At 41.5% G+C, this 19,876-nt stretch overlaps 1 protein-coding gene and 1 long non-coding RNA gene across 6 annotated transcripts in view; both read right to left on the bottom strand.

The window, feature by feature from the left end:
• The window catches only part of LOC105478743 (TUB like protein 4), a 287,369-nt gene that overhangs the window by 137,304 nt on the left and 130,189 nt on the right, over positions 1-19,876 (bottom strand). The window lies entirely within an intron of this gene.
• The window catches only part of LOC139363339 (uncharacterized), a 41,143-nt gene continuing 21,298 nt past the window's right edge, over positions 32-19,876 (bottom strand). Inside the window, exon 2 of the long non-coding RNA XR_011623487.1 lies at positions 32-19,351. This is a non-coding gene — a long non-coding RNA (uncharacterized lncRNA). The remainder of the gene's footprint in view (positions 19,352-19,876) is intronic.

The following is a 19,876-nucleotide window of genomic DNA, read 5'->3' as shown; positions in this document are numbered from 1 at the left end:
TTCTCACTGTGCACATAAATGACTTATGTAATTTAATTTTTTTTTTTTTTTTTTTTTTTTGAGACGGAGTCTCACTCTGTTGCCCAGGCTGGAGTACAGTGGTGTAATCTCAGCTAACCGCAACCTCCACCTCCTGGGTTCAAGTGATTCTCCTGCTTCAGCCTCCCAAGTAGCTGGGACTACAGGTGTGTGCCACCACACCCGGCTAACTTTTATATTTTTAGTAGAGATAGGGTTTTACCATGTTAGCCAGGCTGGTCTCGAACTCCTGACCTCAGGTGATCCACCTGCCATCAAATAAAACTACCTAGCATAACTGTAGGCTTATATGACATAAATTTGTTTAACCAGTCTTTACTTAACAATAGGTATTCTAACCTCAAACCAAAGGGTCTCTCTGCAAATGATGTGTGGGAGGAATGGCTGGGCCAAGTCCACAATGAGAACACAGGAGCTGTGTCAAAAGCACTCTTTGCCAGCTCAAAGGAAAAAGGCACACCATATGATTCATATGCCCTTTCACAGCATTTTGCAATAAATTAATTAAAACCTTAGAAAAAAAATTGTACAAAATCCTGAAGTTGACTTCTATTGGTCTCCACATCAAAATACAAAGTTTAAATGTATATGATTTAAAAAAAAGTATGCTGTCTCACTTTTATCTCAGGGAAAAGTTGCCTTTTATGAATTTTTTTCTCTTTTTCTTTTTTTTTTTTATTTTTTGAGAGAGAGAGAGGGGTCTCACTCTGTCACCCAGGATGTGGAGTGTAGTGATGCAATCTCGGCTCACTGCAACCTCCACCTCCCAGGCTCAAGCGATCCTCCCACCTCACCTCCCAAGCAGCTGGGACCACAGGAGCATACCACCATGCCTGGCTAGGCATGAGCCACCACACCTGGTACCTTTTATAAATTTTGTGATAAAATTAAATCCTCTGCCTACCAAGATACTTTAAGCAAAAACATATACCTGGCAAAATGATGAAACTGTTGTTTACTCTGGCTTGTAGTTCCACTATAAATCAGTACACCACATCATATTGAGTTGGGACAGTCATTTTCAAAACTCAGACAAGGAATCAGAGAGAAATGAAACCTGGACAGACTAACAACAGTAAATTACTGTGTCCACCATGGCAGCTACCCATGGTGAGAAGTGCCACCTCTGGTGTCACCACAGAGTGCTTCTGCAGAACCCAGGGACACACCGGGATCCACTCTGGTCTGTGTCATATGCTTCTTTTGTGAGATTTCAATTATGCTACTAATTGGCTTTAATTTAAGGTTAACTTACTTTGATGCCTTCGAAAGTTATATTTTTAAACGTTAAGTTTATTTTTCAAGTGATTGATTTGTTAAAAAATAATATAACTATACCAGTGCAGGATAGCTATACCTGTGATGCAGGCTTTTTTTTTTTTTTTTCAATTAGAAAATGAGCAGATTATTAGGCCGGGTACAGCGGCTCACGCCTGTAATCCCAGCACTTTGGGAGGCCGAGGCGGGCAGATCACGAGGTCAGGAGATCGAGACCATCCTGGCTAACACGGTGACAGTCCTTCTCTACTGAAAATACAAAAAATTAGCTGGGCGTGGTGTGGGCGCCTGTAGTCCCAGCTACTCGGGAGGCTGAGGCAGGAGAATGGCGTGAACCCAGGAGGCGGAGCTTGCAGCGAGCCAAGATCGCGCCACTGCACTCCAGCCTGGGCGACAGAGCGAGACTCTGCCTCAACAAAAAAAAAGAAAAAGAAAAAAAGAAAATGAGCAGATTATTTTTCTCTAAACAATGTATATGATAGGTTCAATTTTATTACCAATCTTCTATAGAAACAAAATTACATGGTTAATTATTGCTAGTTAAGCATAGAAATTACTAAGTCTTGTGCTATATGAATTAGAGCTTGGCAATCTGCTAAAATAAAAAGAAAATAGAAAAAGATGAGATTACTCTGGCTAAACCATTTTAGATACTTAAATCTCTTAAAACATACTTCTCTCTCAGTAACTATGTTAATATGTACTAAATAAGACAGTAGAACTGATTAGCTATTCTACTATCTTATTTGTGATCAGAATTCACTTGTTGGAGAAGTTTGAGTTACTCACATGTACTTTCACAAATACGAATTTAGCTATGAAAAGTAAGTTAAATTCACAAAGACTCATTGAAGGCAAGTCACTAAAAAGAGGTTTCAGTTGAATTAAGAAAGGAATTGTAAAAAATTAGAGATAATAATCTGAAGAGGCAGTGCACACTACTTAGTTTCCATTTCCAGGTAGCTTTAGAGTCTTGCTCATCATAAACCATTGTAACCATTTAAATTGTACACAAAAGCTTGACATAGGGTGAATTGCATAATATATGAATTAGCTTTAAGAAAAAAAAAAAAAAAAGAAGGGCCGGGCGCAGTGGCTCACGCCTGTAATCCCAGCACTTTGGGAGGCCGAGACTGGCGGATCACGAGGTCAGGAGATCGAGACCATCCTGGCTAACACGGTGAAACCCCGTCTCTACTAAAAAATACAAAAAACTAGCCGGGCGAGGCGGCAGGTGCCCGTAGTCCTGGCTACTCAGGAGGCTGAGGCAGGAGAATGGTGTGAACCTGGGAGGCGGAGCTTGCAGTGAGCCGAGATCGCGCCACTGCACTCCAGCCTGGGTGACAGAGCGAGACTCTCTCTCAAAAAAAAAGAAAAAAAAAGAAGCCACAATGTATGTGTGTGTGCATGCACATGCAAAAAAAGACAACCTGAAATCCCATGAGAACCTTTATTAAAATATTGGCAGTGTCATGTTTTACAGCAAGTAGAACATGCCTTGGATGATGGAAAACACACCATGGTATCCATGAAGTCAGCATAAGAAAAAATTATTTACTGATCAGGCTGCTACTCAGAAATTATGCTTTAAGTTAAAATAAAACGTATAAGGTGTCTATGCATTATTTTAAAATGATCTCCTATTTTAACCAACTTTTCTTCTGTTTTTTTTTCCCCCCCGATTAATCAGCCATCATACAGTCCCAATTTCCTCAAATTAGGACATTTATTACAGCATGTTGTGTTGCAGAACGTCATGAAATGTTAAGATAGATACATGGGACTGACAGATGGTCATCTAATACTTAAGGCCCTCTACCAATTTGGATGTTCCTGACCAGCAGTGGTCTCAAGTTTAGATCCGCACTTTGACATTCCTACAAGAAGCTTGTATTGAGAGCTTTAATTGACAGATCTATAAAAACAGCCACCACACTTACAGTGCTGCTGTGGTCCCTGGGCCTCTTTTCTGAGGACTGGGGAGCAGCACTGTGGGCCCACACACTCACCCAGTCTCTCAACTGCATGGTATGCAGGTTTCCCCCTAATTTTATCATCTGTTTTTATGTTTTTCCATCTTGACTACTTTATCCTAATTTTTTCTCACCTGTTTATTTCTGTCAATCACTTTGAGAGAAATAAACAGAAAATACACTAATTCTCTGACAATTTTCGAAGTTCTAGAAACAGCTAACCAATAGAAACTATTATTGTCCCATTTTACAAATACAGATAGAGAAAACAGAGAGGTTAAGTAACTTAAGTTGTTCAGCTAGCAAGTGGTGAAGTCGTATTTCTAACCCAGGCAGTCTGTTTTACGCCTCTGTACTTAAACACTATGGTATACTGCCTTTCTAGTTAAGGAAAATCTGATCTGAATTCTGTGACTATATTAAATTACAGTCAAGGAATTAAAGAGTCCTTCTTATATATAACAGCTATAATTGTAATACATTATTTTATTTAAAAAATTAGATATATAGTAAGGAGTAAAAAGAAAATTTATTACATTGTCTCTACTAGCACCTTACCCAAGTTTTATTCTTTGAAATAGGTCTACAGTATATATCTATTAGTACTCTATAAATTTCATTTTGTCACCATGAAAGACTGGATGTCCTCCAAATTATTTTAAATTAATAGGGCTTTACTTGTTAAATTTTGAGTAATGACCCCTTAATTAAGGTTTCAGTACTGAAATCCCAAATTTATTATTCTTGAATTAGAATACCAATCTTACCTGAATAGAAATCAACCTTACCTGAAATTTGTAATAAAACATATAATTAATACGAGTGCTGATCTAAGAGTTATGAATAGGTTTAAATTTAAAAAAAGTTTAGGGTGAATATCTCAGCTAGCCAATTGCAATCTTTAAAATCAAGATATTATACAATGTGGCAAGGCATAGTGGCTCACACTTACAATCATAGCACTTTCGGAGGCTGAGGTGGATCACTTGAGTCCAAGAGTTTAAGATCAGCTTGGGCAACAAAGTGAGATCCTGTCTCTACAAAAATTCAAAAATTGGATGTGGTGGTGCACGCTTGTAGTTCCAGTTATTTAGGAGGCAGATGCAGCAGAAATGCTTGAGCTTAGGAGTTTGAGGCCACATTGCACTATGATCACACCACTGTGCTCCAGCCTGGGTGACAAAGTGAGACTTTTTCTCAAAAAAAAAAAAAAAAGATAATTCCACATTTGTAGACTTTTCCTGACATAAGCTGAGCTGTATATCATCATATCTGATGGCAAGACTATTTTGGAGAAGAGAGGGTAAAAGTTATAAGGAACTTTAAAAAAAAAAAAAAAAAAACCCAAGAAACTTACATACCACACCCCGTAATAAATTTATATATATAAAACATATGTATATTTGTATATATTGTACATGTATGATATTTGATATATAATATGTATATAATTATGTGTACATATGTACATACTGCATATAATATTGGTTGAATCCTCACAACCCCTTGACACAGATAGTATCACCATTTTACCGAAGAATCTGAGGTTCAAAGAGCTGCCTGCCAAAGGTGACACATTTATTCACATGAAAGCCAGGATGTGAAGCCAGAGTCTGCTGACTCCAGAGCTCTTTTTGCCACAAAATGCTGCTTATTTGGACCAAAATGCTCCTCTGTGGACTATCATCTATGGTACAACCTAACTAAAGGGCACCACGCTGGAAGTCCTGACTGCAGAGAAGTTATACATAATGGTAGCCAGGTGTAATAGAAAGTCAGCAAGAAGAGTCTTTGAATGTTTTACTTGTAATGAACTATCATCATAAGCTCCTGATATTTTGATATTTTTATCAAGATGGTAATTTTGGTGAGTATGGAGGGAGAAAGCCAATAGGTGACCATGCACTCTTTCTATTTTTCTTGGTAATTACTGAATGGTGTACTCAGTAATGGGAACCCACATTCACAGCATCCATACACTGAGGCAGGCGAGGGTAACTTCTTTCCAGATACAAGCATCAGTTCGTTTGCCTTAGTCAGCTAACTTTTAACTTAATTAAAAGCCAGACTTTGGGATTGGGAGATATAATCTGGCCTTTCTTTTGAACTTCTAAAGCTACCTCTGGGAAGTTTTCCAAGCAGATCATTTGATTTTGCAGTCACTTTGTGTTACACCAAATCCAAATATTTACGAGATAAGCCCTTCACACTATCCTCTGAACCAACAATCTCCTTGTTCCACAAGTCCCAGAATATCTTGCTCCTAGAGTCTTTCAGCTGTAACCAGCAAGGACGAGTTCAGGTCTGAGGCCTCTGAGTAACACAGAGTCACTCCTCATGCCTAGTCAGAGTTATAATGTCACCTCAAACCCAATTTAGACAGCTGGCTAATCACCTGTCAAACAAATTCAAATACTTGGCCTCAAGAAAGGATCAACCACTGCCAACTAATAAAAAAATACAAAAATAAATGCTGGCCGGGCGCAGTGGCTCACACCTGTAATCCCAGCACTTTGGGAGGCCGAGGCGGCTGGATCATGAGGTCAGGAGATCGAGACCACCCTGGCTAACACGGTGAAACCCCATCTCTACTAAAAATACAAAAAAATTAGCTGGGCATAGTGGCAGGCGCCTGTAGTCCTAGCTACTCGGGAGGCTGAGGCAGGAGAATGGCGTGAACCTGGGAGGCAGAGTTTGCAGTGAGCTGAGGTCGTGCCACTGCACTCCAGCCTGGGCGACAGAGCGAGACTCTGTCTCAAGGAAAAAAAAAAATGCTAAACAGGCATGTAGTTCTTACACAAAGTCAAATTTTCTAAATTAAATTACCTTATCATAACGTATACTACATTATGGTAATAAAAAGGAATAAAATAATTGGCTTTACATGCTAGAGAAATTTGCATTTGGAATATTTGAGATGCTATATTGCAAAGAAACAAAATATTACTGTAATTAAGAAGGCTAAGAAAGAGCTCAGAGAGCTTCACTAACGTTTCCCCCATCCCACCAACCTGACTGGGCAGTCACCGATAAGACTCACCTCCTCTAGCCGCAGTCTTGGGATAATGTTAGATTCTTTGGGATAAAGTCTGAACTATTTACTTCCTGCCAAATCCAACTGCTTTACTCTCATTTTCTTCCAAGCCACATTCAGCTCCTGGAAGACAGTCATCCCTAGCCTAACAAGTGTGTCCATCTAATCAGCCGTGCTGAAAGTCATCATTTAATCATGAAGACCAAATACAAATTCCCTTTGGTGGTCTGCAGTCACCACACTACCTCCCATTATGCCCAGTTGGCAAGTGACCACAGACCATGTGCCCCGAGAAGCCGGCCCAGGTTTTCAGTCGGGCTTGGCCTTCACACTGGGAATGGCCTGACCCGCTCTCCTGCATCCCTCAAGCTCTTTCAAGTCCAGTTTAATGCCAGCTCCCAATCGCTGCGGACTCACCTGGTATGGGCTAGTTTTCTGTCCATTCTAGAATCCTAAGGGCACATTTCTATTCCCTTTGTAAGGTTCATCTCCTTATAGTTATCCACAACCTTGAAAATAGGCAACTACCTCAACTCAAACAAGGTAAATCCATACCTTGATAGTATTAGCTAAAAAATGGATAACACTAATTGCTGTGTGTGCCACTTTTACTTTTATCATTGCATTATAATTCTCACAACAGTACCATAGAAGTAGATATAATCATCTCATGTTACAGCAGAGAAATTGAATGTAAGATTTTATAAAATTTACCAACTATTACTCTCCTCATGCCTTGACACCTCTAGGAATGTGTACTAGGCAGGTGGAGCTTTTCTAAGTGAGAGCAGGGAGGCACAGAGTAGTGAGAAGCACCCCAGTCTGAAGTCAAAAGACTGAATTTCAAGTTCAGGCCCTACATCTTAATGGCCATGGGACTATGAGGAGGGTGCACAGTAGAATGGTCTAAGGCAAGAGGGGCTACATTTTGGTCCCAGGTTCAACAAAATCTGTCAAATTGCTCCAGCAAACGCTTCTTATGACCCACTAGTGGCTACATTGGCTGTGACCTTGATCCTTGAACCTGAGTTCTCATTCCATTTTTCGCACAGCACTAATTCGCCTCTCAGGATCTCCCTTTTGACTTTCCAAGATTAATGGCATTTATTATGTTATCTGACTCAGTTATGTGAAAAGGGCATTGCTCTAATTACTATGTCAACCCTTGCTGTAATGACAACTAAATTTCTCAGATAAATGCCACAGTTAACTACCTACAAGTCTCACGGCTTACAGAGAGACTACCAAAGCTGAGACAGGAAATTACTATTTCTCCAGGCTTACCAAGTGGCTCACCCCTGTGTTATTTAAAGTACCTCATTTAAAGATACATGATTTAAAGTATCTCATTTCATCCTTACTACACACCTGTGAGGTCAACATTATCTATTAATCACCATCCTTTCAAAGGCGAGAACCTGACTCAGAGATTGAAGGTAATTTCACCAAAATGAACCAGCAAATTGGCAAGCCAAGGATTCAATCCCCAGTCCGCTGGACTCCAAAGTTTTCTCACCCTCGCTGCTGCCTGGAGGAGCATGGCAAACGGCAAAAAAGCAAAGAGGACACAGTTCATTATCCACTTGGAGGAAGATATCTATAATGTTGGAAGGTTTGTTTTCCCGCTCAATTATGAAGCAATTTAAACGATGAGAAAAAGTCTTCTAATGTCACAGGGTACTGAAACCCATTCCTTGCCCTCTTACTTTTCAAGGAGGTAAAAGATGATGTCAGCAGGCACAGGGACCCTGGATAAAGCCCAAAACAAAATAGACAGATACAGATCAATTTTTCCCAATCACGGAGCAGTCGGTCAGTTAGATGCAGTCCCAGAAATCTGTTTCTTAAGGTTTTACTCATGACAGTTTAATACAAGTGATCACAATGACTCCTCTGGGAGACCATCATGCCAAACCTCAAGCCAGAGCAATGTACCTACTTCCTCCCCATACTCCTGGCTGCTTTTCCTAGAAACAGGTCAACATGAATGTTTATTATGTCAGATGTCAAAGATAATGAAAATAGCATGTTCCCTCCCTAAAAGAGCTGTCTGGTAAGAGAGACATACCTGAAAAAAAAAAAATAAATTGCATTGCACACAATTAAATGTGGTGATCCCAAATCCAAGTAAACACAAATGATTAAGAGAAAGTTCATTTACCTGAGGTTTCATTAAGAGAAGCTATGTATTCATAATTTGAGCTTTCAGAAAAATAAATGAAACTACTGTCATTACTGAAGAATAAATACACCTGAATTGGTCTTCTTAGCTAGGTAGCCCTTTACTTCTATAGTTCATAATGCAAAATCCACCCTACACAGCCATTCAGTCATTTCTCCTCCACACTCTAAAATACAATCCACAATTCTAATGACCATCAAGCCTACAAAGGAGAAGAAAATAAAAGCAGAGCCCTATGACTGGAATATGGGTCCATAATGAATTCTCCAGAATTCTGAAATCTAAACATCTCTGAAAACCAATTGTTTTTCACTAATGCAGGACAAAACTTGAGCTGACTTATTTGGCTATAAAATCTGTCCTGAACTGCCATAAGGCTCTATTAAGCCTTTAATCATCCTGTTTAATGAGCTTTGTTGAAATATTACGTTTGATTAGAGGGTGATGCCCCAGCCCTGCTTGGAGTCTTTCATACTCTGTGGTATGCGTAGCATACACCTTCTATACTCCAAAATACTCAGAATTCAAGAACAGATGCTCAGATGATATTATGGTGCTGTATTTACTTTGTGGAGGCATAGAAGTCAGAATCAAAGAAACACTACTTTGAGAGAAAAAACTCGGTGTTAAGTTAAAAAACAAACCAAAACCAAACAAAACAAAAAAACCCATAAAGCATCTATCTTCTTGCCTGCAGTCATTTCTCCCAAATCACCAAGAATCAGAGCTAAATGTACAAATAAATTACAACCCACCCACCTTCGGGAAGCCTTGCTAACTTACATATGCCATCACAGGACTCGGAAGGGCTCCCCACCTGGCAGAGCCACCACTGTCCATGTCAGGACAAGAGTCTCAGGCAAAGATAGCTGTTTGAAACCTTTATCTTCTTATTTTTTTGAGATGGAGTCTTGCTCTGTCGCCCAGGCTGGAGTGCAGTGGCATGGTCTCGGCTCACTGCAACCTCTGCCTCCTGGGTTCCAGTAATTCTCCTGCCTCAGCCTTCTGAGTAGCTGGGACTACAGGCGTGTGCCACCATGCCTGGCTAATTTTTGCATTTTCAGTAGAGGCAGGGTTTCACCATGTTGGCCAGGCTGGTCTCGAACTCCTGACCTCAGGTGATCTGCCCACCTCAGCCTCCCAAAGTGCTGGGATACAAGCGTGAGCCACCATGCCTGGCCTCCTTTGTCTTTTTATCTGAAGCCTGGTATATCGCATCTGGGCTCTTATCAAACAGAAAGTCATCTGTGTAAGCCCCCAAGTCTACACAATCACCCCAACTTTCTATGCAAATAACCTTTACCACATTGCTCTGCCCTTCAGTATACACAAAACCTAGATCAAGTGCATTTATTCTTCTAGACTTTTGTTTTACTTGAAAGTTGTTGTGAGAGAGAACCAACTGAGCTATTTAAGACATGGCTGCTAAGCACAGAAAGGCCATTTAAGGGCTGAGAAACACTGATTCAGCATAATACGTTATTGCCAAAGCAAAGGGAACTGTATAGTCTGGATGCTGGCAAGGCACTGTCCAGAGTTCTTGCTGAACCTTTGTGGAGAGTCTCAAAGTACACTCACATCTCAACTGATCACAGTTTTAATGTATAAAATATTAAAATAAAAACTGTGGACAAGACCCTAAAGTAAATGAAACCAGGAAGCTTGTCCACTTTTATCTTCAAACTCTTTGTAGGACCTAGGCAGCATCTTTAGTTCCTCCTTTCCCTTAAGACCTTAAATCAAGTCTACCACCAAGTCCTTTTCATTGTTCTTTTAAACAACTCTTGAAATTCTCACTCTCTATTCCTGCTGCTACCAGCCTATCCCAGCCCTAATCATCCACTAGAGCAACCGCTGGGTGATTTCATCCAGTCTGACACCCCGGTTTTTAATCTTCAGCCTGTATCTCCTCCCTGAACTCCAGACTCCTTTGTCAAACTACCCACTTACCATCTCCATTTCAATGTCAAACAGGGATCTCAAACTTCACAAGTTCAAAGCAGAGCTCTAGATTGCCTATCCCAAACACGGTAGGGTCCCCCACGTCCCCCTCCCCTCACTTTCTTCCTTTGTCCTGACCGAGAAGCAGAGTGCCTGGACCACTCTGTCTCAGGCAGCTGCATATTTTCCCCTATAGGCTTCAACCCAAGCCGGAGTCTTGAATACTCCCAAGCACCGATACAGCTGTTGAGGTTACTGCCTGAAACACTGAAACATCAACCACAAGGATAAACACATAGAAACTAGCTCCTATCCCCTGAGCCACATTCTTTAAACCGTCATGGAAACGTTACACTCCGCACCATCGTTGTGAACATGCCCAGGTAGAACTTCTTTTTTCTATGAGTCCAGTCTCAAGAACTGGCGCAGCACTCTGTCCATAAGTCCCCTAATAAATGCTCTGGACTGAGCACTCTAGTGTTTAGTGCTTCTTTCTCTGGAATCCTCACTGGCCCTACCTCAAGAGAGTTGGGGCTGGGGCAGTCCCACTGCTTTTGGGGCAACTCCAGCCACAGGTTCAAATGAGAAGAACAAATGAGGAGAACTTCCTCAGTAAATGGCAAGTCCATCATACAACCCATTAGACCAGGAAGTCTGAGTCTTCTCACACCTCAAATGTGATTCACTGGTAGGTCCTGTCAACTCTACCTTCCGAATACATCCCGAATCCAGCCAGTCTCATAGCATACCTAAGCCTCCAGCCCGGACTCCCTCTCAGACGGCTCCAGCAGCCTCCTAACTGGCCTCTCTGTTCATTCTGGCCCTAAGGACAGGCTGTTTCACACACAAGACTTAGATTTCTGCCCTCCTAGCTCTAAAGTGGCATCATTTTCATGAATATACCCACCGGCCCTGAGGAGATGATTGCAAAATGCTCTCTCTTGAGCCCTGACTTCTCCAGGTCCATATTTTCAAAGAAATACAAGTTCACTTCTACGTAGACAACCTACTGTCACTTCAAACTCAACATTTACAAATCAAATTTATCTTCCCCTCAAAACTGGCTCCCCTGGACAGGCGCAGTAGCTCACACCTGTAATCCCAGCACTTTGGGAGGCGGAGGCAGGCAGATCATCTGAGGTTAGGAGATCAAGACCAGCCTGGCCAACACGGTGAAACCCTGTCTCTACTAAAAATACAAAACTTCGCCGGGCACAGCAGTGCATGCCTGTAATCCCGGTACTCGGGAGGCTGGAGAATTGCTTGAACCTGGAGAAGTGGGGCAGAGGTTGCAGTGAGCTGAGATCGCACCATTGCACTCCAGCCCATGCAACAGAGTGAGATTCTGCCTCCAAAAAAGAAAAAATAAAAAAAAAAACAAAACTGGCTCCCCTATCCTAACTGCTCAATTTTCATATATAATATCACCATGCTCCCAAGATAGAAACCCTAAAATTATTCCTTCCTTTAAGTTTTAATATGCTTGATATACATTATAATAAAATTTGGTATACAATTTTGAAGATTGCATAAATGGTCACAATTCATCTGCTTTCCACCTGCAGTGTGACTTTGCAACTCCTTCCCTCAAGAGGTCAGGGCTATTTCTTTATCCTTTGAATCTGGGCTTATCCTGTACCTTTGGCCAACAGAATGCTGCAGAAGACAGATGTGCCAATTCCAAGTCTAGGCCTTCAGAGACCTTAATGGGCTTCTCTTCTCTCTCCGAACCCTGCCCAGCGGCCTGAAAGCAAGCCCAGGCTAGCCTACTGGACAAAGAGAGACATGTGGCCTAGCTGCCTCTGGCATTCCAGCTGACAGCCTATCAGCCCTCAGAGCAGAACTGCTTTGCTGAATGCCGCTGACCAGACACACGACTGAGTCTAGCTAAGAGTAGAAGAACCACTTAGCTCAGCCCATGCCAACTGCCGACCCACAGAATCTTGAGCTAAATAAACAGTTGTTTTAAGTACTATGTTTTGGAATGGTTTCTCATACTACAATATATAATCATTACAAAATTTAACTCAGTGCATTAAAGGAAAACATATAAAAATGTCCTAGTACTTGAGTCTCTGGGCACAGTGGAAATAAAAGGAAAAAAAAAAGTCCTAGTACATGGTAGACCCTCAATAAATGTCTTGTTCCAAATGTGGTTATGCAGAAGTCAGTCTCCCCGCTAGACTTGGCTCTTCAAAGGCAGGAGCCCTATCATGCTCATCTCCGTACTCTCAACACTCAGCAAAGTGTCTAGCACAAATTAGAGCCTCAACGTATGCGTTAAATAATTGTCAAGTGAAGATTTGAAACGTCTGCATTTCTAGGGCAAATTACATTTACATTACAATTAATACATTGCATTACACAAAACAGATTACCTTTAAACTTAGGCAAGCTACTCAACTTTTCTACATATCTGTTTCCTCATCTATAAAAGCAATGGGGATAAGAGTATCTTCCTCACGTAATACTCCTAAGGTTTAAATGCAAGAGTTCATGTCACATCTGTAGCATAATAGCAGGCACATACAAAACCATACCTATGTGGTGGGTGTTATCACTCACCTGTTTTTCTCTTTCCAAGTAGACTGTAAGTCACTTAGCCACAGAGATGTTACTGTGTGTATAAGACAGTACTGGCTATGTGGCAGATGTGCTGGGTGCTTCATAAGCACATGGACTGCTCTCTCTACAGAAATCTCAATGGCTTCCCACTGTCCATTAAAATTTTGACTACTTTTACATAGCAATAATTTAAAAATCTTACCACCTCATCTATCCCATATTATGTAATATCACAAACCAGATCAATTAGAAAGACATCCAGGATAAGCAACAGAAACTCAAGTAACAGGGTCTCAGACAAGTAAAAGCAGTTTTACTTTTCCATCAAACAGCCTCGAGGTAGGCAGGTGCTGTCATTCTCCAGTGGCTGTCACAAGTGTCAGAGACAGCTGCCCCGAGTCCCTCAGCTGCTCCCTGTGGTCAAGGGATGGCTGCCGCAGTTCCTGGCCTGACAGCCACATTCAACAGGGTAAGCATGAGACAGAGACTGCCACATCTGCTCCTGTTATGTGGAAAAGTTTTCCCAGGGCTCCAGCCAACTTCTCCTATGTCTCATTGATGTCCCACAAGAGAGGCTGAAAAAGCATGCAGGCAGCCCTTCCGGCCTCTGAGGCTGTGGCAGATGGCATTTCCCAAAGACGCTCACACTAACAGATCTCACTCCACAGGCTCTTCTTCAATTGTGACACTGAAACCCCCCTCTTGAGGTGGGATCTAAGTTTTTTCCTCTTGAATCTGGTGGGCTTCTGACTACAATGGAGGAGATGCTGTGTGACTTTCAGGGTGAGGTAGAAGTGGTGCTCCTTCCACCCATATTTCTCTCCCCCTGGACATACGCCTTTGGAGCTGGGGGTGTGGAAGAGGCCACGTGGATGGGCCACACAGAGAGAGGCAGAGGTGCTCAGAAGGAGGCTTTGTCCAGTGTAGGCACCAGATATGGGACGAAGAGCCTTCCAGACGCCCAGCACCACCCACCCACCATTTGACTGTGGCCTCATGACAGATGCTAAGCCAGAAGTGCCCAGTAGGACTGCTCTTGAGTCTCTGATCCAGAACCCATGAGAGAGAAATGGTTACTTCTGTTTTAAGTAACTGAGTCTGGAGTGACATGCTATCCAATAGATAACTGCAACATGAGTGCAGGCAGGTGAGAGAGGAGGGGCTGGGAAAAGGGGGCTGGGTCAACAGGCAACAGCCACTAATGCTCTGCCCGTCCAGCTGCTGTCCTCACTTCCCCCATCATCCACACTGTTTCCGGCCTTCATGCCCCTGCTCTTCCCTGACCTGAAATTCCAGCCCTAGCTAGCAAAGGAGAGCTATCCCCAGGTCATGAGTCTGTTTCCTCACTTCCATTAAGCCACAATGATCTCCCTTGTTTCTGCGCATGACAAATATTTTTAAGTTTAATTACTTTCAGTCGCACTATTCTTTGCCTCCACTATTCTGGCTTCTTAAATCTAGCCTGGGTTCTTGTTCATGGGGATCCTAACATATTTCTGTATTATATATATTCGTTTACTCCAAACACCATACAAGGTCAAGAGTAGCTGTTTAATAAGCACTTGGCGAATGAAACTAAGCACCATGCATTTTACCCTACAGTGTCTCTTACAAACTCTTTCTCAAGATAAAGCTACAGCCTTCTCCTTACCACTCAGTGATGGTATGAGTCTTTTCCTCCTTCGAAACTCAGATCAAATGTAACTTTCCCTGTACACTTTTCCCTTATTAACTTCTCGCATTTCCAGAGGAAATGCCTCTCTCTTCTGTTCTTCTGCACCTTGCACACCCTTCTCATCCTCCTCACCTGTCTGGTTACACTGGAACCGTGTGTCCTATCTCCTCACCAAATCACTCCATCACTGAGGGAAAGACCACCTCCCATTCATCGTTTTATTCACAGTGGCAAATGTTGATACGCAGGAGAAATTCAACAAGTGGTTGATGAATGGACGAAAAAGGAACACGCTGAATTGCCAACAAAAAAGAATGTAGTAAGTTAAAAATTCCAACTTCATTACTTAACTTCTTTTTTTTTCTGGGATGGAGTCTCACTCTCTCTGCACAGGCTGGAGTGCCATGGTGTGATCTTGGTTCACTGCAACCTCTCCCTCTTGCATTCAAGAAATTCTCCTGCCTCAGCCTCCTGAGTAGCTGAGATTACAGGCACCCACCACCATGCCTGTTTTTTGTATTTTTAGTAGAGATGGGGTTTCTCCATGTTGGCCAGGCTGATCTCAAACTCCTGACCTCAAGTGATCCGCCTGCCTCGGCCTCCCAAAGTGCTGGGATTACAGATGTGAGCCACCATGTCCAGCCTTAACTTCTTTAACACTTGGCTTAGGTAAGCATAGTAAGGCCACAATGTTAAAGAAAAAAACAACACCTTGATAACTATGAAAATAAATGTTTAAATGTCCTTAATAAGCTACTTTGGAAAAATGTTACATTTCAAACCTGTTTTAAAACAAAAATATAATGAGTCCCAGGAGGCACCATTCATGAGTAAATTCATGGCTGAAAAGCTGAAACCAGGAACTCTTCTCTAACGGCAGCTGGTGCAGTATGGTATTTCCTATGCTCATCGTTACTGCTATTGGAAAAGGATACGGCTCTTATAAACAACTTTGTCCACTTCTAAGACTTTAAGAAGTAAAACAGTTTTTGAAATTACATGGGAAAAAAGGAGTAAGTTGTGCTGCCTAAGTCGGTAGCAGGCTAGAAGTAAAACCCCTACACTCTTCCATTCCTGTGACAACTCTCCTCCCTGATCCAGCAGAGCGCCCACGAGAGAACACAAAAGAAGACTAAAGAAGCAGCTTCTCAGAGTTTCATAACTCTTCCCCAATTTCTTTCCATTTTGGAAAATCAGTAAAGCCCAGCAAATACTACCCATATTTGCAATATATCCACACTACCAATTTCTGGAAAATGTCTGCTATTTACTTCTTTTCTTTTTCTTTAAAGACAAAGTCTCACTCTATCATTCAGGCTGGAATGCGGTGGCACAATCATAGTGCACTGCAGGCTTCAACTCCTGGCCTCAAGCGATCCTCCTGTCTCAGCCTCCCAAGTAGCTGGGGCTATAGGGGCACCACTGTGCCTGGATGCTATTTACTTCAATGAATATCTGTATCTGAGCAGGACTTTGCATCATTATGTTATTAATAGTATCCTAATGGCACTATTAAAATAAGTCAAGATACAGTCTGTGTAATCAAGATTCTCAACTAGCAAGACATGTCAACATAGAGATTCATAGTTGCCTAGTTTGAAGCTAAGAAAATTAAGCCTTTCTCACACTCATCTCAAGATGACTGCACATCCTATTCTCATTAGTAAGGTCTCCTGTTTACCTGCCCATATGAAACCTACCAAGTCTTCAAGGACCCAGTTTGTCCTAAATCCACATCTTCAACCACTAGAACACAACAAGGGCTCAATAAACATTTGCTGAATATATTAACATGGAAAGAATGCTACAAACACACTATACGACAAGGTAGTTGGTAAATGAGTATTATAAGTAAGTTCTGGGGAAAAATCTTTGTGGACTCAGGAGAATAAAGGCAGCTTCTTGGAGGAGTTTGCCTTTCAGATACCTAAGGTCATCATAACCTGTTTAATCCAAATGTCTTTTCCTTGAAAAGTATTAATTTCATTAAGACAGTATTACCACGTGGAGATAAACTCCGTTAATTTGTAAGCAGAACTGAACAAATTGTTTTTCAATTCTAGTCCAAGTGCAAAGCCATCCACGATGACGATGACTGATTCGACTGCCACATTCTAACTGTTCATTCAGTCTCCCCGGCAGCAGTCACCTTGGCTGCCTCAACCTGTGGCTTGTCAAAAGAATGCTCCAGAAGTAGACAGGACAGGAGGTTGTGAACAGTGCCAGCTCCTCCACTTTCTAAGTGCAGTGGGAGCAAGTCATTTAACCCCTGCCTCTGTTTCCTGATGAAGTCCCTGCCTTGGGGGGTTGACTCAACTGGTTAATGCAGGTAAAGTGCATAGAACGTAGCCATGTAAGGGCTACATGGGCATAAGCTATTGTTGTTGTTGAAATTCCTATTAGCATCATTAGTAGACTACATTTTCACTGATATTGAAGAACCTTCTCTCTAAGAACCTGATTTAGCCTTTATTTACAGTTCAACTCTTATCCCACTCTACTCACAACCTACTTTAATCTTCAGGTTTTCTGTCTGAGCAGTGTTAAGCTGGTGAGACCTTGTTCAATATCAGTAGTACATGTTGATACACAACGCTAAAAGTTTCCGTTACTGTTGCATAAAAATAATCTAAACATCAACTTGATTTCCTAGTTCTTTATATGCCTAACGTTTTCTGACTAGTTTGCTATAGTGTGTGCTATTTTTTCAGAATATGAAAGTAATGAAGCAACAAAAATAAAACCATATATTGTAGATTACACTTCCTGATAATAAAAAGATGATACTTTAGAAATATGGTGGAGCTGGGATGAGATCATCATATGAAAGTCCTGAAGGGAAGAGTCAAGATGATTGCTGACAGGGGCCATGAGCTCCAGTGCATTCAAAACATTATTACTTTAAAGATCAGGTTAGCCAGAGTATATAAAATGCTTGGCATTTCAGAGTTCACTTCTATTATTAAGAACAATGATTCTCAACCATTACTGAAACACTCCGGGGCCTTTCCAATTATCTCACACTACTCAAATTCTTAAAATAGAAATTGATTTTTATTTCAATTTGATCTTTAAAAAATATGCCACACTGCACTTTTAGGAAAGCACTGACATGTCAGAAAATCAACAATGATATTTCTGCTATTACATAACTCAGAGTCTTGTGGTTCAATGTTAACTGCTTTACTTAAAAAAAGAAAAAAATCCATTTCCATCTCTCTAGTTGCTTGTTTTTCTGATTTTCTGCCTTGGAGGATCTGGAGAAGAAGGAACGGTAGTTAAAATCATCATGCAGTCATAGACTGTCCTCTTCAGAGAGCCTGATCAGTCCTTGCCTGTTTTGCTATTGTTGAATTCCTATTTTTTTAAGTCACCCAAATAGCTTTTTCTTTTAAAAAAAAATAGCAGACATAATGGAATTGTATTTAAAAAAAAAAAAAAAAACTAGAAAATGGCTTGGCATGGTGGCTCACACCTGTAATCCCAGCACTTTGAGAGGCCGAGGCGGGCAGATCACTTGAGCCCAGGAGTTTGAGACTAGCCTGGGCAACACAGAGAAACCCCATCTCTATAGAAAATACAAAAATTAGCCAGGCATGGTGGCATGTGCCTGTAGTGCCAGCTACTCAGCTGGCTGGGATGGGAGGATCACCTGAACCCTGGAGGTTGAGGCTGCAGTGAGCTGAAATCGTGCCACTGCACTCCAGCCTGGCTGACAGGGCGAGACCTTGTCTCAAACATACAAGCAAAACAAAACAAACAAAAACCTAGAAAACAATAGGGGATTCAAATCTATTTTCAAATGAATACTTTCAAATAGCCTCTAGTCTGAACCTATGCAGATCTAGTGCTTCTGGGCTGTAAAATGCCAAAAAAGACTTATTTTATCTTAAAGTATTTGGCCTTACTTGTACCATGTCAAGGAACAAAAGACACTGTTATAATCTCTCTTGTCAGCCTCCACTTCACTTTAGAATAAGTTATTAGTAAAATGTGAGGTGGACTTCTGACTAAATTTTCTAAAAACGACCGCTGAGTGCTTTCTATATGACAGGCAGTGCACTTTATAAATACATGTCATTTAATCATCAAATAATACTAATATTTAACTGGTATCACCCTGTATCAGTTGGGATTTTGATTTCTAACACATATGACAGAAACTAGAGCCAAAAAGTGAACTCACTGGCTCCTGAAGCAGGGAGGCTAATCATCTCCAGGAGCAGAATGAGCTTCAGCTGTGGCTCAAGCCAGCCCAGCCAGTGTCACCAGGGCCCCATCTCACTCCATGCTCCCAGCTCTGCTCTGTGTGGGCTTTGTCTCCAGTTCCTACTGTTAGAATTGTGGAAGAATGCTACTCAAACCTCCCACTCTCCTCTCATTTAAGTCCAGTGGGAAAGAACGAGAATTTTTTTTCCTCATGTGCTATCCAAAGTGTCTCTGTATCTCACTGTTCTCACAAGGTCATGATCCCATTCCATGATCCCATTTAGCTGTTTCCAGGAAAACATAAAGCTTAGGTGAGGTAATCAGCCATCCACAGCTGAACTGGACCTCTGGCAGGAGCCTGTAAGGGATGCAGGATGCAGGAGTGCAGTGGCACGATTTCAGCTCACTTGCAGGATGTCAAAAACAGCGGATGTCTACCACATTTGCCCTGTTTTCTAGAAGAGAAAACGGAGAAACAGAGACTTCAAATAAACTGCCTAATGTCAGAGCTACTATTTGACTCTACCCGTATTCTGTCACCTCTGCACAATTTACCCCAACAATCCAGTGAGGGTACCGCTGCTTAAACTCGGATATCTGGGTTTTCTGTCTTAATATACCACTTAGAATCAATTCTCTGATGAACAGTTTCAAGATTATCTTCCATATGCATTTCATAATAACATTCCCTAATAATATCTCTCAAGTAAAAGAAACAAGAAATACAAACAGACTCCGTCATGTTTGAACAAGTCCACTCTGAAGTCTTATGTAATTTGGGTATTTTTATTATTTATTATTTTTGCTTTTTGAGACAGAGGCTTGCTCCGTCATTCAGGCTGGAGTGCAGTTGCACAATTTTTTTTTTTTTTTTTTTTTTTTTTGAGACAGAGTTTTGCTCTTGTTGTCCAGGCTGGAGTGCAACAGCATGATCTTGGCTCTCCGCAACCTCTGTTTCCTGGGTTCAAGTGATTCTCCTG

The sequence above is a fragment of the Macaca nemestrina genome, chromosome 5 (assembly GCF_043159975.1).
Source record: "Macaca nemestrina isolate mMacNem1 chromosome 5, mMacNem.hap1, whole genome shotgun sequence".
NCBI lineage: Eukaryota > Metazoa > Chordata > Mammalia > Primates > Cercopithecidae > Macaca > Macaca nemestrina.
This window is presented reverse-complemented; position numbering and strand designations above follow the sequence as displayed.